Source organism: Dendrobates tinctorius, unplaced genomic scaffold, assembly GCF_039654945.1.
Source record: "Dendrobates tinctorius isolate UK_male_01 unplaced genomic scaffold, ASM3965494v1 ptg000305l, whole genome shotgun sequence".
NCBI lineage: Eukaryota > Metazoa > Chordata > Amphibia > Anura > Dendrobatidae > Dendrobates > Dendrobates tinctorius.
Genome location: NW_027361972.1, coordinates 1,008,562 through 1,031,638, shown reverse-complemented (window position 1 = coordinate 1,031,638; position 23,077 = coordinate 1,008,562). Strand labels below are relative to the sequence as shown.

Here is a 23,077-nt window from a genome sequence, read left to right as displayed (position 1 = left end):
GTATCACTGGGCCTGATTGGCAGCAAACTCACCTGATCTTAACCCCATAGAGAATCTATGGAGTATTGTCAGGAGGAAGATGAGACACCAGACCCAACAATGCAGACGAGCTGATGGCTGCTATCAAAGCAATCTGGGCTTCCATAACCCCTCAGCAGTGCCACAGGCTGATCGCCTCCATGCCACGCCACATTGATGCAGTAATTGATGCAGAAGGAGCCCGACCAAGTATTGAGGGCATTTACTGATCTTACATTTCAGTAGGACAACATTTCAGATTTTACAATCATTTTTCAAGCTGGTGTTATAAAGTATTTTAATTTACTGAGATAATGACTTTTGGGGTTTCATTGGCTGTAAGCCATAATCATCTACATTAAAGGGAATCTGTCATCCCTTTTTTCGACTGAGCTGCTGGCACCAACATCAGGGGCTTATCTACAGCATTCTGTAATGCTGTAGATAAGCCCCCGATGTAACCTGAAAGATAAGAAAAAAGAGTTGGACCGGATTCCCGGGTGAGTATAATCTGATGGGTGTTGCCATCCGGTCTGGCGCCTCCCATCTTCTAACGGTGACGTCCTCTTTGCCTGCTGTGGTGCAGGCGCACTGCTCTGCCCTATTGAGGGCAGAGTCCTGCAGTGCACAGGCGCCGGGAGAGGTCTGGCGCCTGCGCACTGCAGTATTCTGCTCTGCCCTCAACAGTGCAGGTAAAGTACGCCTGCGCCTGAGCTACGACAGGAAGGAAAGAAAAGGACGCCCCCATCAGAAGATGGGAGGCGCCGGACTGCAGCACCCATCGGACCAAGACCTGCCTCCCCCCCCCCCCCCCCCCGGTGAGTATAATATAACTCCCTTTTTCTTCTCTTTCAGGTTACATCGGGGGCTTATCTACAGCATTACAGAATGGTATAGATAAGCCCCTGATGTTGGTGCCGGCAGCTCATAGTCAAAAAAAGGGGCGACCGATTCCCTTTGACAGATATAAACATGTGAAGTAGATCACTCTGTGTTTAATGACTCTATAGAATATATGAGATCCACTTTTTGGATTGAAGAACTGAAATAAATTCACTTTTTGATCTAGTTTTGTGAGAAGCCCCTGTAGCTGTTGCCGTGCTGGTGGCCATCACTTCTGCTCAACGTGAATCGAGGTCCACTGGTCCCTTGTCCAGTTTAGATGACGCGTGTGCTGCTGGTGTGGTCAGGTACCTTGCATGGCGTCTAGCCCGCAGACCACGCTGTTAATGGTTTAGAATGGTCTGATGTGACACTTGGATGCCTCTCTTACATGTGCCTGGAGTTGTGTGGGATTCGTCATCCGGTTCTGAAGGGTATTGTTCACCATGAAGCGTCATCAGTGTGAGATTTTTCTCCCTTTCTGTGGCTCTTCCAGTCTTTCTATATCTGTTGCGCCCTGCTGATGACTCTGGGACTTTTTTTTTTTTTTTTTCTTCTCCATCTGGACATTCTGCCTGAAGTCTCACAATGGTGAGGGCCTGTTAATCAATGGCTAGGTGTCGTCTTGGTCTCATGTCACAATGTGAACCGCATGATGAGGAGGATGGTTTAATACAGATTCTAACTGAACTCTGAAATGTATTGGCCGATTCATGGATCAAACACCTGTTGGCAGTTTTGCCATTAAGCTGCTTATTGGAGAACAGCAAGTACTGAGATGTTAAACCGTTGGAAGTGGGCATCCAAAAGTTCTTCTGGAAAGATTAGAGGGCTTTGTAGGCTCATCCTGACCTTTCACCAGAAAGCCAAATATCCCTAACTTTTGGCGAGCAGTGTAGATTCCCGACCAGTAACACTGACCTGCTCCCCTCCGCACACAGTAGTATACTCCGGGGTCCACGCACAGTAGTATAATCTTGGTTCCGCGCACAGTAGTATATTCTTGGTTCCGCGCACAGTAGTATATTCTTGGTTCCGCACACAGTAGTATATTCTTGGTTCCGCACACAGTAGTATACTTCGGGGTCAGCGCACAGTAGTATATTCTTGGTTCCGCACACAGTAGTATATTCTTGGTTCTGCACACAGTAGTATACTTCGGGGTCAGCGCACAGTAGTATATTCTTGGTTCCGCACACAGTAGTTTACTCCGGGGTCCGTGCACAGTAGTATATTCTTGGTTCCGCACACAGTAGTAAACTCCGGGGTCCGTGCACAGTAGTATATTCTTGGCTCCGCACACAGCAGTATACTCCGGGGTCTGCGCACAGTAGTATACTCCAGGCTCCACATTACTGTATTTGAGCACGTTGTATGAATCCTCTGAAATCCAGCAGTCACTAGGACAGTCCTCTGCCTGCAGTGATGAACAGATGATGCTCTAGCCAGTAATGTCTTATGTCACCCAGGGCTTCTCGTCCAGATGTCAGTGTCGTTTTTCACCAGCCATGTTCTGACGCTGATATGTCGTGTGTGTGTGGTCAATGTTTGCTGCTCAATAAAGATAACTGTGCGATGTGTCTTGTATCACTGAAGCTACTCCTTTCAGCATCCTCGTAAGGCTGCCCGTAGACTCTCCGTGGTGGCCGGCCTGTAGTCAGTACTGTGTAACTTGGCTTTTTTACTGCCTATAACTTGTCACATATGATGATGCACGCTCACTGTGAGCGCATGTGGTGTAGCAAGCAGGATGTGCGAGCTTTCTCCGTGTGTGGGGTTGGCGCAATAATTGGCAGAGTGTGGGGGCAGAGCAGGTGCACTTGTTAACCCTGTGGGGCTGAGCTGGCACACTGTAGCATAATTATTTATATAGCGCCATTGATTCCATGGTGTTGTACATGAGAAGGGGTGACATACAAATTACAGATATCACAGTAACCTAACAATCACAGACTGATACAGAGGGGAGAGAGGACCCTGCCCTTTCGGGCTTACATGCTACAGGATGGTGGGGAAGGAGACAGTAGGTTGGGGGGGTTGCAGCAGTTCTGGTGTTGGTTGAAGTGATATCTCCAGTAGTGATGAGGAGGTAGCGGGATCATTGCAGGCTATAAGCTTTTCTAAAGAGGTGGGTTTTAAGGTTCCGTCTGAAGGATCCAAATGTGGTTGATAGCCGGACATGTTGGGGCAAAGAATTCCAGAGGATGGGGGACAGTCGGGAGAAGTCTTGGAGGCGGTTGGGTGAGGAGCGAATAAGTGTGGAGGAGAGAAGGAGATCTTGGAAGGATCTACGTAAAGGAAGGTATCAGGAGATTAGCTCAGAGACATATGGAGGAGACAGGTTGTAGATGGCCTTGTAGGTCAGTATTAGTAATTTGAAATGGATATGCTGAGGGAGTGGGAGCCAGTGAAGAGATTTGCAGAAGAGAGAAGCGGAGGAGTTGAGGATGGACTGGAGAGGTGCAATAGTGTTACCAGGGAGGCCACAGAAAAGGATGTTACAGTAGTCGAGACGGGAGATGATGAGGGCATGCACAAGCATTTTAGTAGATTGAGGGTTGAGGAAGGGACGGATTCTGGAAATATTTTTGAGCTGGAGGCAACAGGAGGTTAGAGAGAGCTTGTATGTGCGGTTTGAAGGACAGGGCAGAGTCAAGGGTTACTCCGAGGCAGCGGACCTTGGGTACAGGGGAAAGCGTGATGTTGTCAATTGTTATAGATGGGTCAGGTAATAGCATGGTCATTATTAACACTTGTAATGTGAGGTCTCTTAGCGGATAGTCGTCCATGTTGGCCATAGTGCTCATAAAGTGCCCCCCATTTTCTGTCAGGAGTATTATTAGCATTAAGCATGTTAATATGAAACCTGCCTGATCTTTGTCCCCCCTACCCCGTGTTTTATGTGTGGATGTTGTAAGCATTGCATGATGTAGAAGTGCCCCCCTTCTATACACAGACATGAATTGTGGTGGTACCAGCAGTGTCTGGTCATATCCCACCTGTGAGATCTGACGGTTATAAAAGGCTCGCGTAACACACACTCAGCCAGGCTGCACGGTGATGAGGCTGACGGGGGTGCAGTATGCAGGAACATGCACCAATCACACTGGTTGTTCCTGGTGCACCCTCACCCCTGTCTCCATAATGTGCCTCCGTACACCTCTCAGTCTTGGTAATGAACCTCAGTGTATAACCACGCCATCTCCTCAAAGTCAGTGTAATAGAGCTCCATGCTCAGGGCATCCCCCCCAGTCACTGTAATGCTCAATGCCACGTGAAATGTGCAGCTGAGTCATTAAAGAGTAATGTGGACCCTTCACCAGCCTGGATTGTGCATGTCTAGATGCCTAGTACACATGCATACTACAGCACCTATCGTTATCACATGTAGCGTGGAGCCCGATAACTGCATCTGCGGACCCATCCAGGCTGCCCTATCCTGTGCCTCCCCTCTAATGGTGGAGGCTGTTACTGTACTGAGCATAAGTTTTAGGCAGGTGTGGAACAAATGCTGCAGAGTAGGAACCTAATACAAATGCAAAGTGAATGAAGCACCGAGAAATGTAAATCCCATCAGTTTCTGGTCACTTCCATCATCAGTATCTGGTGACCACCTGTCACTTTCATCACTTCTTCTCGTCACTTGTACACAGGTTATGGAGGATCTCGGCAGGAGGTTGTGCCAGACATCTGAGCCCAGATCTCCTGTATTTGAGGCTTGTGTGGAACCTTCGGTCTCTTCATGTTATCCCAGACAGATGGGATGTGAGATCAGGGCTTTGTGGTGCCATATAATATGAATTTATATTTTTTTTTAGTGCCAACCTTTTCCGCAGAACTTTGCCGTTCAAATGGGACAATATCAGATATTGCAGATTAATTAAAAAGAGGTGAGGGTCCTGCTCAAAATATAATCGCAGATGGGAGGGACAGATTCTGAGGAACACTTAGGAAGAGAGAGCAGGGAACAATTATACTAGTGAGGTGATAGTCTCACTATGGATACTCGAATGTTACCTGATTGTGGGTAGTGCATTCCAGAGAACTGGAGCAGCGCAAAAGATGGCCTGGAGGTGGGAGGTTCAGATTATAGTGGATTTTATTCATAGGCTATTAGCAGAACAGAGATGACAGGTAGGGTGGTAAACATGAGCTAAATGGGGGGGGTGGAGGTAGGGAAGTGCAGCACTGTGGAGAAGACACGTAGGTGGTAGACAGATGAGATGCAAATACAATCAAAAAGCACGAATATATATATATATATATATATATATATATATTTGTATTTTTTAAGCTCCCCCAATAGAATAGTCATAAAAATGCAAAAGTGGTGTACCCCAACAATACCATAAACAATGAGCACTGGAGACGCAAAGGACCACTAAGTAATAAAATACAAAAATATCCTTTTAGTAAATTAAACATCAATTTCAAACGAAATCAAAATGAGAAGACATAAATCAGTAGGGGAAAGGAGGAATCAAGCCGGTATATTGAGGAGAGGCTGCAGGTCCAATGTAAGACTTGGGCAAGCAGAAAAAATTAGAGTGCTCAAGAAAAGTACTCAAGTGTTAATGGTAATCTTATGTGCTGCCCAAACATGTACTGCTGCAATATATTAAGTGCTTACCCATCTAAAGTCTGGATTGAGGCAGCTTCCCTGACGCGCGTTCCGCATGCTCGCTTTATCAAAGGAGTGCTGAAAGTATCCTGTCTCTGATGAACTGTTTATAGGACTCAGACAGCACCGATAACTATGGGTCATGCGCCTTGGACCCTACACACCTGATACCGCTTACTCAGCTGCCGTCAGCACGCAGTGCACATGTGGGAGATATAAAACCAGATAACATCTCCCCCAACCCTGGTCCACCATCCCCCCAACCTCAACCCCTACCCTACCTCATATCGAAACCATAATAATCTTATTAATATTACTTGCACTCCCTCATCTCCAGCTTTTAGCTGTGCCCTCTGGAATCCACGGTCTGCTTGTAACAAGCTTCCTTTCCTACACAACTACTTTCTGAACAACTCTCTTAATCTGTTGGCCCTCACTGAAACCTGGATTCAGGATTCTGACACTCTCTCCTGCTGCCATTTCCTACGGTGGCTTACAATTCTCTCACTCCCTGAGACCCACAAACAGACGTGGTGGAGTTGGCATACTCCTGTCCCCACAATGCACTTTCCAGGTCATCCCCCCCAGTTCCATCACTCTTATTCCCTTCTTTTGAGGTCCACACCATCAAGCTCTTCCGTCCCCTCTCCCTCAGAGTAGAGGTCATATACCGGCCCCCCCAGGCTCACCCACCCACTTCCTTGACCACTTTTCAGCCTGGCTGCTGCACTTCATGTCCTCAGAACTTCCAACCCTTATCCTGGGAGACTTCAACATCCCCATTAACAGCCCTACTTCCACATCTGCATCCCAGCTTCTATCACTAACCACCTCTCTAGGCCTCTCACAGCTTTCAACCTCTGAGACACACAAGGACGGTAACACCCTTGATCTGGTCTTCGGCCGGCTCTGTTCAATCTCCCACCTAAATAACTCACCGCTTCCACACTCTGACCACAACATTCTCTCCTTCACGCTCACAAATCCTCGCCCACCCCAGCTCACTCCTACCTACCACACAGTCAGAAATCTACAAGCCATTAACCCTCACTTTCAGACTCCCTACACTCATCACTGTCCCCAGTCTCCTCTTTTTCCTGTCCAAATCTGGCTGTTCATCAGTACAATGACACTCTTAGAAGCACCCTTGACCGAGTAGCTCCCCTCACCCTCAGAACCTCCAAGCACAGAGTAAAACAGCCCTGGCTCACATCGCAAACTCAACTTCTCCAGCGATGCTCTAGGAGTGCTGAACGCCTATGGAGAAAAACCTGCACACCAGAAGACTTCATCCACTTCAAATTTATGTTAAGAACCTATAACGCTGCCCTTCACCTCGCCAAACAGACCTACTTCACCACCCTGATCTCACTAGCCAACAACTCCAAGAAATTTTTTGACACTTTTCACTCCCTCCTCAGGCAAAAAGCACAAGCCCCTATCACAGACATTTGTGCTGATGACCTGGCCTCCCACTTTACAGAAAAAATTAATAATATCCGTCAGAAAATCTCCCAACTACCAAGTGCTGTGACTCCCATCCCTTCCTGTATCTCCCATGGCTCACTTTCCACATTTGATCCCATCACAGAAGAAGTCTCCAGACTCCTCTGTTCTTCTCGTCCGACTACATGCACTACCGACCCCATTCCCTCACATCTCCAGTCGTCACAACTCACCTAACTACAATCTTTAACCTCTCCTCGGGCATTTTCCCATCCTCCTTCAAACACGCCATCGTTACTCCATTACTAAAGAAACCGCGCTCTCGACCCATCCTGCACAAACTACAGACCAGTCTCCAATCTCCCCTTCATCTCTAAACTTTTGGAACGCCTAGTTTACTCCCGCCTTACCCGATACCTCTCCACTCACTCCCTTCTAGACCCTTCACAGTCCGTCTTCCGCCCCCTACATTCGACTGAAACTGCACTCATCAAAGTGACCAATGACCTTCTGACAGCAAAACGTAACGGTGACCACTCTCTGCTCATTCTTCTTGACCTATTTGCAGCTTTCGACACTGTTGACCACCATCTCCTACTCTCTAGGCTCCAGTCACTAGGCATTAAGGACACTGCTCTCTCCTGGTTCTCTTCCTATCTCTCTGACCGCTCCTTCAGTGTTTTGTTCGCTGGCTCCACGTCATCTCCTCTTCCTCTTGCAGTCGGGGTACCTCAGGGCTCAGTCCTTGGCCCCCTTCTCTTCTCTCTCTACACGGCCCCAATTGGACAGACCATCAGCAGATTTGGCTTTCAGTACCATCTTTATGCTGATGACACACAACTATATACGTCTTCCCCCGACCTTACCCCCTCTGTACTACAGAACGCCAGTGACTGTCTATCCGCAGTCTCCAATATCATGTCCACTCTCTATCTGAAACTCAACCTCTCCAAAACTGAACTACTTCTGCTCCCGCCATCTACTAACCTCCCTAAATCTGACATTTCCCTCTCCGTCGGTGGCACCACAATAACACCCGGCAGCAGGCGCGCCATCTGGGTGTTATGTTTGACACCAATCTCTCCTTCACATCCCATATACAATGTCTTGCCCGCTCTTGCCGCTTACACCTAAAGAACATCTCCAGAATCCGCCCTTTTCTCACCATGGAAACAACAAAAACCCTCACTGTAGCATTAATCCACTCCCGCCTGGACTACTGCAATACTCTATTAATTGGCCTCCCCTTCACTCGACTTTCACCTCTCCAGTCCATACTTAATGCAGCAGCCAGGGTCATCTATCTGGCTAATGGGTACTCGGACGTGTTCCCTCTTCGTCAGTCATTGCATTGGCTGCCCATTCATTATAGGATCCAATTGAAAGTACTTGTTCTCACCCACAGAGCTCTCCACAGTGCTTCACCCCCCTACATCTCCCTCATTTCTGTCTATAGGCCTAGCCGATCGCTGCGCTCTGAAAATGACTTTCAACTAACCTCTGCACTAATCCGTACCTCCCACTCCCGACTCCAAGACTTCTCCCGTGCTGCTCCTATCCTCTGGAATGCTCTACCCCAAGAAATTAGGACTAACCACAATTTACATAGTTTTAGGCGCTCCCTCAAAACACATTTGTTCAGAGCGGCTTATCACGTTCCCTAATCAAAGTCATTCTATGTGTAAGTGTGCATGTGTAGCCCATTCACTATCTCCATCCATCCCTCACTCCCACAAGATGGCTGGACCTTCATTGTAAATACACACCTGTACTCTGTATCTCCCCCACCTCACTGTAGATTGTACGCTCTCACCAGCAGGGGCGGCTTATTTCCTCTTATTTTGCTTTAATTATTGTATTGTTAACGTTGTTACTTATGACTTGTGTTTTGAAACTGTTAAACTGTAAAGCGCTGCGGAATATGTTGGCGCTATATAAAGATTTATTATTATTATTATTAGATGACGTCATTAAACATGCTCACTGAGCATGTGAGACGACAGCCGGAGAAGATAAGTGTCTGGACGATCAGTGGCCATCTTGTTGAAGCACTAAATGACTATGTCCATCATACCTGGTCCCCATATAGTGGTTCCATTACCAATGCAGTAGAGTGCTGCAGGACCCGGGTATGTGGAAAAAAGTTGTGAAAAGTAATCCAGGCATCATTATGATTAAAGATCATAGTATATAACTACTTTTTTCTCCTTATCGATACTACGATCTTTAATTGTAATGATACCTGCATTACTTTTCACAACTTTTTTCCGCATACCCGGGTCCTGCAGCTCTTTACTGCATTGGTAATGGAACCACTCGACAGATGAGATGTAGGGCAGCACTGGAGAGGACTGGTCAAATGGCAGACAAGTGAGGAGATTGTAGGCCGGTGCAGGAGTGGAAAGGACTGGTAGGGAGTTAGAGATGAGGAGGAACTAAAAGGAAATGCAGCACTGTGGAGAGGATGGATAGGGTGATGAATGAAGAGGAGATGTAGGGCGGTGCAGCACTGTGGAGAGGACAGGTAAGGTGTGAGATGATATGAAGGACAATGCAGAAATGTGGGGAGGATGAATAATTTGATAGGGTGGTGCAGAACTGTGGAGTGTTTTGTGGGTGGTCATATCTGATCCAGGACTCTTTGTTCTTAATGACATTGTTTTGGATGTTGGGGGTTGTCCAGCTTCTGCATTAAATTTGAAGCCAATCAGGAGCCTCCTGATGGTATTATATGATGGTATTATATTATGGTAATTATCTGCCTGGATTTCTCGCCATTGAGGACACCATTAAAGCAAACCTGTCACCAGGTTTAACCGATATGAGATACGGCCTTCTATAATGATGATCTGGCCCCGACTCGACCTGCAAGAAAAGAAAAAGCACATTCATTTTACTTGCCTGCAGGACGGTCCTGTCCTAGGGGTATCAAGGGTCATGGTCCGGTGCCTCCCTCCTTGCTTCGGGTGGATGATGCATCCCTACATCATTCACACACAGTCCACGGCATCACGCCCCTGCGCAGGCGTACTTCTCTGCTTTGACTAGTGCAGAGTAAAGTACTGCAGTGCACAGGTGCCGGGGCTCTTTCACCTTTCCTGACGCCTGCACACTGCAGTACTTTGCCATACTAAGGGCAGTGAAATATGCCAGGGAGACTGTGTGGATGACGTAGAGATCCGTCACCACACGAAGCAAGGAGGGATGTGCTGGATTAAGACCAGCATTACCCCTCGGGCCGGATGGCCCCGCAAGTGAGTATAATAAAAGCTTGCTCTTGTCTTGCAGGTCGAGTTGGGGGCAGATATACAGCATTATAGAATTCAGTATATCAGGCCTGAAAGATGATGTCCATATCTCATAGTGGTCAAACCTGGGGACAGGTTCCCTTTAAGGCTGGTTTCACATTAGCGCTTTTTAAGCGCACGCACGGCCGGGGGTAGCTCCGCCCCCGAGCCGGCTCTCTGCCCGGCGTGCCCGCCCCTTGCTTGTAGCGCCGCCTCCTAGCGCACAGCGGCGCCTGCGATCGGCGCACCCTATCTTTAGTATAGGGTGCGCAGATCGTGCGCTAGTTGCGCTTTGACCTGCGCTGCGCACTTTTGACGGTGCGCCGTGCGCGCCAAAATCAAACTTTTCGGATTTCGGCGCGCACGGCGCACCGTCAAAAGTGCGCAGCGCAGGTCAAAGCGCAACTAGCGCACGGCCTGCGCACGATCTGCGCACCCTATGCTAAAGATAGGGTGCGCCGATCGCAGGCGCCGCTGTGCGCTAGGAGGCGGCGCTACAAGCAAGGGGCGGGCACGCCGGGCAGAGAGCCGGCTCGGGGGCGGAGCTACCCCCGGCCGTGCGTGCGCTTAAAAAGCGCTAATGTGAAACCAGCCTAACTCTGACTAAATATACGACTCCACTGCAGCCACAACCCTACCAGACCCTCATTATAGTGCTGCTCTCCAGCCTAGTCGGAACAATCTGCCTTTTGCAGAGAAATATATCACACGGTAATAATCAGTCCAGGGCACCTGCTGCAATTAGTCTGCACCCCAGTTAATATGTTTTTGTGCATAGTGTAATCGCTTGGTATTGTTTCTTTGTGAAAGGTTTGGTTTTTAGCTCCAATTCTTCCATGGAGACAGTTTGTGTCCAGACTCTTCCCAACATTTAACAGGCGTTCCTGGGTCCCATTGGTTGCTGCCAGTTCTGAGCTGATGGCAGTGCTGGACATCTTTTTGAAAAGGCTCATCTGCTGCGTGAAGTTTCCTTAGCCAACCACTGTGCCTCTGATTCTTAATGCTGCCCATTTCTTTATGCGTCTTTTTGGACAGAACATCCTGAATCTCCGTTCTGCTGTGAAATCTTTCTTGGGGGAGTCTTTGCTGATGCAGTGTAACTACCTGGTGTCCTGCTATGGTGTTTGCCCTGTCACATGATCTGTCTCCAAATCCTCACCTTTTGTGGCAGAGTTTGTCTGGTCCTCATCAAATTTTAAGCCTCCTGCACAGCTGTCTGTTAATGACTGATTTTATCCACTAACATATGAGAATGGTAATCATTGTCCCATTTGGTATAGTTACTCATAAACTAGACTGTACCTAGAACTGATGAAGGCAAAGGACAGTCAAAAATTTTGATTTACATTTCTCTTCCCTTTCCATTGTGTTGATTACTAAAAACCATTAACACTTCTATTATGTTACGAGCTTGGTTGTGGAAACACTGTGCCACAGTCAGGGGAGAGCCTGATGGGGCGTAAGTAAGCGAACACTTGGATCTTCACTAGAGCCCCTGATGGTATGATTAGACTTGAACCTGGGAGTATGCCAGATGCTACTCCAGTTCGGATCGTGGAGCCGTGGCAGCTGACCCCTAATGAGACAGGAAAGTGGTACTGGCCCGGAATTGGTTAGCAGGATGTATGCTGCAGGTAGACATATTGTGGGATCAGGCACAAGCAGGAGTAGTACAGGAACATGGGACGGCCACTGGTACAGGATCACTGGTGGTGGTACACAGGATCAGGTTCAGACAGATCAGGAACAGGGCTATGCACAGGCAGGACGGGATCAGGTTTACGCACAGCAGGACAGGCAGGATCAGGTGCAGACAGTTAGCTAAGCAGGACAGATGGGATCAAATACAGAGAGCACTGGTGTGGGGACCTTACAACTAGGTAACAGGATATAGACTGATAACTGAAATTGCTAAGGCACCTCCCAATAATAAAAGGTGCCTTAAATACCTGACATGTTCAAGCTGCTGGGGGCATTTTTAGCAGCTCACTCCCAGGAGACCTGTGTGCCGTGCGTGGGACCTGGGAGTAGTGAACAGCTGCCAAGGAAGCATGGAGGAGTAAGTGTACACACCGGCGTCCCTGCAGAGAGAGTAAGGGGACAATTGCAGGGGCATCGGCGCTGTTCTAACAGCATTCTAGCAGCAACATTTCCACACCTGCCTAAAACTTGTGTACAGTATACAGAATAGACCGTGGTTGAAACCCCTGGGAAAGCAGCGAGCACACCTTATATCCAGCACCAGCCTTTGTGTCATTAAGCTGTAATGATCTTGGCTGCTGTTGGTGGGTCCCTTGTAACGGGTCTGGTACCATCCTGTGCTACATCAGGTCCCCTGATGACATCCTCAGTCATCATGTTCAGCACTCTGTCCAGGGCTTCCATTTCCAATGTAGTCTGTATTTTGAAAAGAACATGTAAAGTTAGGAAACTTTGGATCCAGTGTGCAACTTTTTGCCTGACTCCGAAGTTTCATATTTTGGGCTGTGTTGCCTGCATGTTAGCGCAGTTTTGAGTCACGATGACGGTGCACCTTGAACGAAATGTGACCAGATCCATTGCCGGCAATCGCCACACGATAATCATCATTCACATGATGTTCTGCCCATTCAGCGCCTGTCGATAGCTCCTGTTCGAATTACCAAGAACCAGATTTGCTGCTTTCTGGTGAATGAGAGACGTGTGGCCCTGAAATGTTTTGGCAGCGCCGATCAGTCCTGAGAGCGGCGGGGTGGGTCGTGTACAGGGCACAGATCTGCCGTTAACGTCTCTGTTTTTGTTAATTCAGCCACTTACTGGTAGAGAAGAGTGAGTACGTGCAGCACTGCCAGTACAGGAGTACAGGTTAGTCGTCTCCTGTAAGTACTCTGTGTGTGTGTACATTTCTTTCTCCTAACCTGCACTCTGTTTCTGGGGTGAGGGTGCAGCCCCTGGTTCTCTCAGCCCTGTAGGCCATAGACGTGTGACGTTTTCTGCTGCCACTGCTTTGCTAACCTGTGTGCATGTTCCCTGTGCTTCTGTCGTTTCCTGTGCGAACCTGTGCTGTGTGCCCGACCCCCCCCCCCCCCATAAAAGACAAGCCCCGACATGTCGCAGCTGTCCACAGGCAGCTTATTCCATGTGGTGCCCCAGCTGCTACGCTCCTCTTGGGTTCTATGAGCCCTCAGATCAGATCCTCTCCTCCATCTCCATGAGGTGGAGACTCAGGTGAATGTACCCATCTCATCCGTCTGTCACCCTGTCATTCCAGCCGCTGCCCTGTCCGGTGCCCCTGTGCCGTGTGTCTGCCCGGGGCCTTTTCTTAATTCTCTTCCTGTGTTTTGTGTGTTTTGAGGCTTTTGTTCCTAAGGTTGAGCGTCCCGTACCCTGCAGGGCGAGTGCTGCCCCTCCTGGCCCGGTAAGTACCTTGCTTCACTGCTGGGGTGTAGTGAGGGATTGGCTCCATGGAGGCATCAGGACCATGCATTGCTGCAGACCATCACTCAAAGGTTAGGACTGCACAGCCTCACATCTACATGAAGATTGCAGGGGGAGGACACCACATCTGGAGCGGAAGCTGTTGAGGGGTCTCGGGTTCATGTATTATCTCCTTATGTAGATATGGTGATGAGCGGCGTTCTACAAGGCATCGACCATCACAGATCAGTATGGCAGACGCTTCTTCTTGGTCTTACACCCACTGATTTCCTTGGGGTTCTTCAGCAGCTCCAGTGTGTATTTTTTCACCCCTGTACAAAAGGAAAGGATGGGAGGAGTCATGGCAATTAATGGGATTGTCCAGCGCTATCCTAAGCCGCTTGGTTCTGCACTGGGAGTGGTTGATGTCAAGGAGCGTATGGTCTTTTGGCAACGTCCACGTGTCCCGTTCCATTCATGTAGTCGCGCGTCTCGGCAGGTGTGTGGGTCCTATAGCATTATGGTGGTGGGCTTTGTACATTGCACTGTTCTTTAGTATTCGCACCGTTGCTTTCTAAGGCACACATGTAGGATAGTTAACAAATTCCATCCACAGGTTGGGAGCGGTAATTGCAATCGGCAGCAGATAATATAATAATAAATTTTATTTCTATAGCGCCGACATATTCCGCAGCACTTTACATTTCAGAGGGGATTTGTACAGACAATACACATTACAGCATAACAATAATCACATAGATCATAACAGATACCAAGAGGAGTGAGGGCCCTGCTCGCAAGCTTACAGTCTGAGGAAAGGTTTAGACACGAAAGGTGGGTGGTAACAGTTGCCCTGATTGTATGGACCAGCCATAATGTTGAGTGTGTAACAGTACAGACAGAGGGTTAATGGATGCATAAAGCATATGGGGACATGATGCGGGGAACCTGGTTATGGTAAAACTTTTGGCTGTGCCACACAGGGATAGATTAGGTTAATGTGTTGAGGCGATAGGCCAGTCTGAATAAATGAGTTTTCAGGGCACGCTTAAAATTGTGGGGATTGGGGACTAATTGTATTGACCTGGGAAGTGCATTCCAAAGAACTGGTGCAGCACGTGTATAGTCTTGGAGACAGGAGTGGGAGGTTCTGATTATTGAGGATGCTAACCTCAGGTCATCAGCAGAACGGAGGGCGCGGGTAGGGTGGTAGGCTGAGACGAGGGAGGGAGATGTAGGGTGGTGCTGAGCCATGGAGGGCTTTGTGGGTGAGAGTAATAAGTTTATACTGAATTCTGGAGTGGATGGGTAGCCAGTGTAATGACTGGCACAAGGTAGAGGCATCGGTGTAACGATTGGCGAGGAATATGATCCTGGCTGCAGCATTCAAGACAGATTGGAGAGGGGAGAGTTTGGTAAGAGGGAGACCGATTAGAAGAGAGTTACAATAGTCCAGGCGAGAATGAATAAGAGAAACAGTAAGAGTTTTTGCAGAGTCAAAAGTAAGAAAAGGTCGAATTCTAGAAACGTTTTTGAGGTGATCAGAACCTTTGGTCCTGGAATTATTCTCCACCGAGCTTTCTACTGCAGAGAAGAGGTGCATCGCATGGGTATCAGTGGCATAAGGAGGGTTGGAGACCCGAAAGTTAAACTCTTCGTATGGGTCACATTTCTGTACATTATATACAGCGGCAACTCCATTATGATACAAGTACAGCGCCAGCCTCCATTATCTAATATGGGAAGATACAGGGACATGGGACCCTCCAGTCAGGGAACCGTGGCACGTGATGGGTTGATGCAGTTTTTTAAAGCCAATAACTAGAAATGGATCACGAGAAGTGGGGAGTTCTCCTGCAATGGAAGGCTTCAAACAGAGGCTGGACAGACATCTGACTGGGATGATTTAGCGAATCCTGCTTTGAGCAGGGGGTTGGACCAGATGGCCCAGGAGGTCCCTTCCAACTCTACGATTCTATGATTCTAAAACTATTTCTTATAACACCCCGACCCAACCCATGCACATTCCCTGAGTTGATTCACACATTCAGATGTGGGCCAGCAGTGACGCTGGTTCTGTACCAGCAGATCCTCCATTTTCTGCATCCTTTAGACCCCCACATGATTGAATATCAGATCAGTATTATTCGGACACCCCCGCTCCATACAGCGATGGTTGGACGTAGAGTCAGCACCACACAAAAGCTTTGAATACACTACCTGTATATCTCCCTGTAAGTGTCGGACTGGGGTGACAAGGGCCCACCATTCAACTCCATGCAAATGTGACATTAACCTTAATTACAAATGTACATGACAATGGACTGGGTAGATTGTTAAATGAAGAAGATGCTGCCTTTGTACATAGTGATTCAAGTATATTGTGCCAGCCAGGTACTGCTCGGTGGTGGCCCACCAGAGGATTCTCCTGTTCTCCCATGGACCAGTCCAAGCCTTCTTCCTGTTATCAGAAGCACTTTACATATTATGAGGAGCTGACTACAGGGGAGCGTTAGTCAGGCTTGTTCACCCCTGATTAGAGTGGATGTCCAGGTTGTGATGGTTCTGCTCCACGCCGAGACCCTCCTGGGAGGGGGGGCATGTGTATTAGTTCCTGTTGTGTCAACTATATGAAATAAACTTTGATCTTTCTCTAAAAATGTATTTCTTGTAAAGAATTAAAAATGTATGAAAACTCATTCTTGGATCCTGGTGGTTATTTGTCTCCTATCCTGCGTTCAGTCTTTTATCTCAACCATCGTTTCCAGCCTTCATAAAGAGAACTAGGCCTAGCTTAACCCCTTTACCCCCAAGGGTGGTTTGCACATTCATGACCGGGCCAATTTTTACAATTCTGACCACTGTCCCTTTATGAGGTAATAACTCTGGAGCTTCCATGGATCCCGGTGATTCTGACATCGTTTTCTCGTGACATATGGTCCTTCATGTTAGTGATAACATTTCATTCATATAACTTGCGTTTATTTGTGAAAAAAACGGAAATTTGGCGAAAATTTCACAATTTTGCAGCTTTGAATTTTTATGCCCTTAAATCACAGAGATATGGCACACAAAAAAATTAATAAGTAACATTTCCCACATTTTTACTTTACATCAGCACAATTTTGGAACCAAAATTTTATTTTGTTTGGAAGTTATAAGGGTTAAAAGTTGACCAGCGATTTCTCATTTTTACAACACCATTTTATTTTTACGGACCACATCACATTTGAAGCCACTTTGAGGGGTCTATATGATAGAAAATACCCAAAAGTGACACCATTCTAAAAACTGCACCCCTTAAGGTGCTCAAAACCACATTCAAGAAGTTTATTAACCCTTCAGGTGCGTCACAGGAATTTTTTGAATGTTTTAAAAAAAAAAAATGAACATTTAACTTTTTTTCACAAAAAAATTACTTCAGGTTCAATTTTTTTTATTTTACCAAGGGTAAAAGGAGAAATTGGACTGCAAAATTTATTGTGCAATTTGTCCTGAGTACGCTGATACCTGATATGTGGGGGGGAACCACTGTTTCGGCGCATGACAGAGCTCAGAAGGTAAGGAGCGCTGTTTGACTTTTTCAATGCAAAATTGGCTGGAATTGAGATCGGACGCCATGTCACCTTTGGAGAGCCCCTGATGTACCTAAACAGTGGAAACCCCTCACAAGTGACACTTTTTTGGAAACTAGACCCCCTAAGGGACCTATCTAGATATGTAGTGAGGACTTTGAACCCACAAGGGCTTCACAGAAGTTTATAACGTACAGCCGTACAATTAAAAAATTGTATTTTTCCCACAAAAATGATCTTTTCACCCCCAATTTTTATTTTTCCAAGGGTAACAGCACCCTAAAAGTTATTGTGCAATTTGTCCTGAGTACGCTGATACCCCACATATGGGGGTAAACCACTATTTGGGCGCATGGCAGAGCTCGGAAGGGAAGCGGTGCCATTTGACTTTTTTGGCTGGAATTGGGATTGGACGTCATGCCGCGTTCGGAAAGCCCCTGATGTACCAAAACAGTGGAAACCCCCCATAAATGACACCTTTGGAAACTAGACCCCAAAAGTTGTTGTCCAATTTGTCCTGAGTATGCTGATACCCCATATGTGGGAGAAAACTACCGTATGGGCACACGTTGGGTCTCGGAAGGGAAGTAGTGACGTTTTGGAATGCAGACTTTGATGGAATGGTCTGCGGGTGTCATGTTGCCTTTGGAGAGTCTCTGATGTACCTAAACTGTTGAAACTCCCAAGTGACCCCATTTTGGAAACTAGACCCCCTAAGGAACTTATCTAGATGAGTGGTGAGCACTTTGAACCCCCAAGGGCTTCACAGAAGTTTATAACGCCCGGGCGTGAAAATAAAATCGTATTTTTTTCCACAAAAATGTTTTTGCCCCCAATTTTTTTTTTTCCTAAGGGTAACGAGAAATAGGACCCCAAAAGCTGTTTTGCAATTTGTCCTGAGTAGGCTGATACCCTATATGTGGGGGTAAAACACTGTTTGGGCGCATGGCAGAGCTTGGAAGGGAAGGAGCACCATTTGACTTTTTCAACTCAGAATTGGCTGGAATTGAGATTAGACGCCATGTTGCATTTGGAGAGCACCTGATGTGCCCAAACAGTGGAAACCCCCCAATTCTAACTCCAACCCTAACCCCAACACACCCCTAACCCTAATCTCAACCCTAACCCTAATGGGAAAATGGAAATAAATACATTTTCTTTTAATGTTATTATTTTTCCCTAACTAAGGGGGTGATATCGGGGGGTTTGATTTACTATTTATGGCGGTTTTTATGTTTGACGGCTGTCACGCTAAAAGACGCTTTTTATTGTAAAAATAGTTTTTGCATCACCACTTATTGAGAACTATAATTTTTCCGTATTTTGACCCACCGAGTCATATGTGAGGTCTTATTTTTTGTGTGACGAGTTGACGTTTTTATTGGTATCCTTTTCGGGCACGTGACATTTTTTGATCGCTTTTTATTCCGATTTTTGGGACGCAGAATGAACAAAAACCAGCGTTTCATGAATTTCTTTTGGGGGGTGCGTTTACACCGTTCCCGTGCGGTAAAATTGATAAAGCGGTTTTATTCTTTGGGTCAGTACGGTTACAGCGATACCTCATTTATGTCATTTTTTTTATGTTTTGGCGATTTGATGAAATAAAACCAATTTTATATAAAAAAAATTATTTTTGCATCGCTTTATTCTGTGAGCTATAACTTTTATTTTTTTTGCTGATGATGCTGTGTGGTGGCCTGTTTTTTTGTGAGACAAGATGATGTTTTCAGCGGTACCATGGATATTTATATGCGTCTTTTTGATCGCGCGTTATTGCACTTTTTGTTCAGTGGTATAATAAAGCATTATTATTTGCTTTGTTTTTTATTTTTTAAGGGGTTCGCTAAAGGGGTTAACTAATGGGACAGTTTTATAGGGCGGGTCGTTACGGACGCGGCGACGCCAAATGTTTACTTATGTTTTTTTTTTTATTTCCAAAAAATGAAATTATTAGGGAATATTTTTTTTTTAATTTATTTAGCGATTTTTTTTATTTTACACTTTTTTTTTTTTTTACTTTATTACACTGTCCCAGGGGGAACATAACCGTCATGTGACAGATCGCTGATCTGTCACATCACAGATCGCTGTGACAGATCAGGATCCGGGGACCTGCAGGGAAGGAAGCCCCCAGAGCAGCACTGCACATCGCGCTGCTGTGGGGGGCTCGGAAGCACGGAGGCCGCCGTCTCCCTGCTGATGCTTCCCTAAACCCCCAGTACACTGCGATCGTGTTTGATCGCAGTGTGCCAATGGTTATTGTGTCGGGGGCGGTCCGTGACCACCCCTGACAGTGCTGGGTGTCAGCTGTGATAATCAGCTGACACCCGGCTGCTATCAGCGGCACTCACGACGTGAGCGCCGCTGATTGCTATGACGTACTATCCCATCCATGGGCATAGGGGCCCGGGGCCCATGGACGGGATAGTACGTCAGATGGCAGAAAGGGGTTTAAAAGGGTTTTATTACATCTCAGGATATTAGACAGTTTTAATATAATATCACAGATCTAAATAAAGTGTGCATCTTTTACAAAAAATGCTAGAGATGAGCCAATCTATCTCTTGAAATTCAAATTCCACAGCTTCGCTGAATTTTTCCAAAAACTCGATTTGCATCAAATAGGCTCATTGGGAATTGCAACTCCTACAAAACCTCCAAACTCCTTGAAAAGGCGTGTGCAACACCGTGAAGTAACCCAGGGCTTCATCCAACCCCTTTTTAATTCTTTTAACCACCACATATGTGGGTAAACAGATGCTGTGCTGTCACACACTAGCTGTTCAGTTTTTTCAGTGGTTTATGGCTTTTTTTTTTCCCCCTCTATTACTATTCTGGATCTCTGAGCTCTGACATTCTCTCATCTAGATTCAACACAAAATGTCTGTGGCATTTCCTGCCTAAGGTTTTATATTGCTGATAGTCCTTCTTGTCTGCCTGTGTTATACCATGTGATCTGATAGCTGGCTAGGCATTATGGTGTCACAGGTTTACCGCGACAGAGGAGACAGAAGACCGCTGCATCTGATTTCTCCTGCTCCTGCACTGATTGGAAGCACTTCACCTTCTTATTAAACAGTGCAGATTTCGTTTAGCAGTGCAGGGGTTAATCTGCTTAGTTGAGAGCTAATGGAAGCTTTCCTGCATTAAGGCTCTCAGCTATTCTGTTAGCCTCTCCCATCGCCTATATAATCTGGGCCCTGGCTAGCACTCATTGTCAGCTAGCTTCTACTGCATGGCTGAAGGTTGTTGGTGGTTATTATTGGAGAAGGCGTTTGGTGGATTTATCTGTGACTGTTGCTAGGTTTTGAGTGACAATTCCCTTTCTTCTCCTACTTTGGTTGAACCCCATCCTCCACTCCCCGATGCATTCATCTGTTAAATGTCTGTGTTACCTTGTTAGTCTGGTGTATTACGGTACAATACTACTTCCCTGGGTGGGAGAAGGGTACAGACTGAGGAGATAAGGCAAAGTACGTGGCCACAGCGTCTTCACAATCAGGAGTAATGTGGGAACAGCAAGATAGGGCACTCCTAGCATTAGGGACAGGAGTCCAGGGACACCCGACTGTCGTGACATATGGGTAAACTGCCTCACCCCATGAGAGCCTTCTCTGGCTGGTGCAATGTTCTGCTTTGTGTAAAATGGTTGTGTCACGTACTCGCTTCTCAGCACGTGACTTGGGGTTGCGCCTACAAGGGTTAATCTACCTTCTCTCACTCAGTCCAGCATTCACCCTCTGTCCTATGCTGCAGTGAGAGCATAAATCACACCCCGACACAGACCACACACCCCGCTCATACACGCTGCCACCACTCACCGAACACACGGGCGGTGAGTCCCGGAAGTACTACTACTACTGTCTGCCAGTCACCAGGATCACACACTGTAAGGCTATGGATTCTTTAGAGCAACAAGGTTCAGACTTAAAGTTTTTAGCTTTAATAGAAAAGGTTCAGTGCTTACAATAAAAACAATATAAAAAAATGGAAATAAAAAGTGACAAATATGCAAAACAGTGAGAAAATAAAAGGGAGAAATCTTACAGCAAAATCGAACTTTGCAGTCTGTTATTCTGTCCCCGAGGGAGGGGTGGAACATGAAATGGAGCACGACAGCTAGGCTGTCCCTCACTGTGAACCCTTTTTCTTTGTGTGTAGGCCTAATTTATAGATGTAACTTGGGAATCCAATTTCTAGGCCAGCCTCTCATGTTAATATTCTAATTCCTTGTTTGTGACTGGACCATGGCTATTTTACCAATGAATACATTATTTTTTTTCTCTGAAACTCTTTGTGTAACCTTTCTCATAGATTAGTGTCATTCTCCAGTTGGCAGCTCTTCTTCAAAAGAGCTAAGAGGTGTGAAATGTTACCACTGTGTGGTTCTCAGGAAAGCCCCCCTGGTGAGATAGGAGACTGCCTTCTCAGGATAACGTAAGGTCATGACCTGTGTGGAGAGCTGCAGTCTAAGACAGATGTTAATTACTTCTGGTTATACAGTCATATGTTAAAGTTTGGGCACCCCTATTAATGTTAACCTTTTTTCTTTATAACAATTTTGGTTTTTGCAACAGCTATTTCAGTCTCGTATATCTAATAACTGATGAACTCAGTTATATTTCTGGATTCAAATGAGGTTTATTTTACTAACAGAAAATGTGAAATCTGCATTTAAACAAAATTTGACCGGTGCAAAAGTATGGGCACCCTTATCATTTTCTTGATTTGAACACTCCTAACTACTTTTTACTGACTTCCTGAAGCACTAAATTGGTTTTGTAACCTCATTGAGCTTTGAACTTCATAGCCAGGTGTATCAAATCATGAGAAAAGGTATTTAAGGTGGCCACTTGCAAGTAGTTCTTCTATTTGATTCTCCTATGAAGAGTGGCATCATGGGCTCCTCAAAACAACTCTCAAATGATCTGAAAACAAAGATTATTCAACATAGCTTTTCAGGGGAAGGATACAAAAAGTTGTCTCAGAGATTTAACCTGTAAGTTTCCACTGTGAGGAGCATAGTAAGGAAATGGAAGAACACAGGTACAGTTCTTGTTAAGCCCAGAAGTGGCAGGCCAAGAAAAATATCAGAAAGGCAGAGAAGAAGAATGGTGAGAACAGTCACGGACAATCCACAGACCACCTCCAAAGACCTGCAGCATCATCTCGCTGCAGATGGTGTCACTGTGCATCGGTCAACAATACAGCGCACTTAGCACAAGGGGAAGCTGTATGAGAGTGATGCGAAAGAAGCCGTTTCTGCAAGCACGCCACAAACAGTCGCCTGAGGTATGCAAAAGCACATTTGGACAAGCCAGTTACATTTTGGAAGAAGGTCCTGTGGACTGATGAAACAAAGATTTGAGTTGTTTGGTCATACAAAAAGGCGTTATGCATGGAGGCTAAAAAACACAGCATTCCAAGAAAAACACTTGCTACCCACAGTAAGATTTGGTGGAGGTTCCATCATGCTTTGTGGCTGTGTGGCCAATGCCGACACCGGGAATCTTGTTAAAGTTGAGGGTCGCATGGATTCAACTCAGTATCAGCAGATTCTTGACAATAATGTGCAAGAATCAGTGATGAAGTTGAATTTACGCAGGGGATGGATATTTCAGCAAGACAATGATCCAAAACACCGCTCCTAATCTACTCAGGCATTCATGCAGAGGAACAATTACAATGTTCTGGAATGGCCATCCCAGTCCCCAGACCTGAATATCATTGAACATCTGTGGGATGATTTGAAGCGGGCTGTCCATGCTCGGCGACCATCAAACTTAACTGAACTGGAATTGTTTTGTAAACAGGAATGGTCACAAATACCTTGATCCAGGATCCAGGAA

The 23,077-nt window shown here is 46.4% G+C and overlaps 1 protein-coding gene across 10 annotated transcripts in view; it reads left to right on the top strand.

Annotated features, from left to right (window-relative positions):
- ZNF207 (zinc finger protein 207) overlaps positions 1-16,349 on the top strand; it is a 29,307-nt gene extending 12,958 nt beyond the window's left edge. For 3 of the 10 annotated variants that reach the window (XR_012226988.1, XR_012226980.1, XR_012226989.1), the window contains one exon: positions 13,043-16,349. The gene's annotated coding sequence lies outside the window, so the exon portion shown is untranslated. The remainder of the gene's footprint in view (positions 1-13,042) is intronic. The other 7 variants (XR_012226987.1, XR_012226986.1, XR_012226983.1 and 4 more) reach the window with 7 other exon arrangements.
- Positions 16,350-23,077: the final 6,728 nt, after the last annotated feature.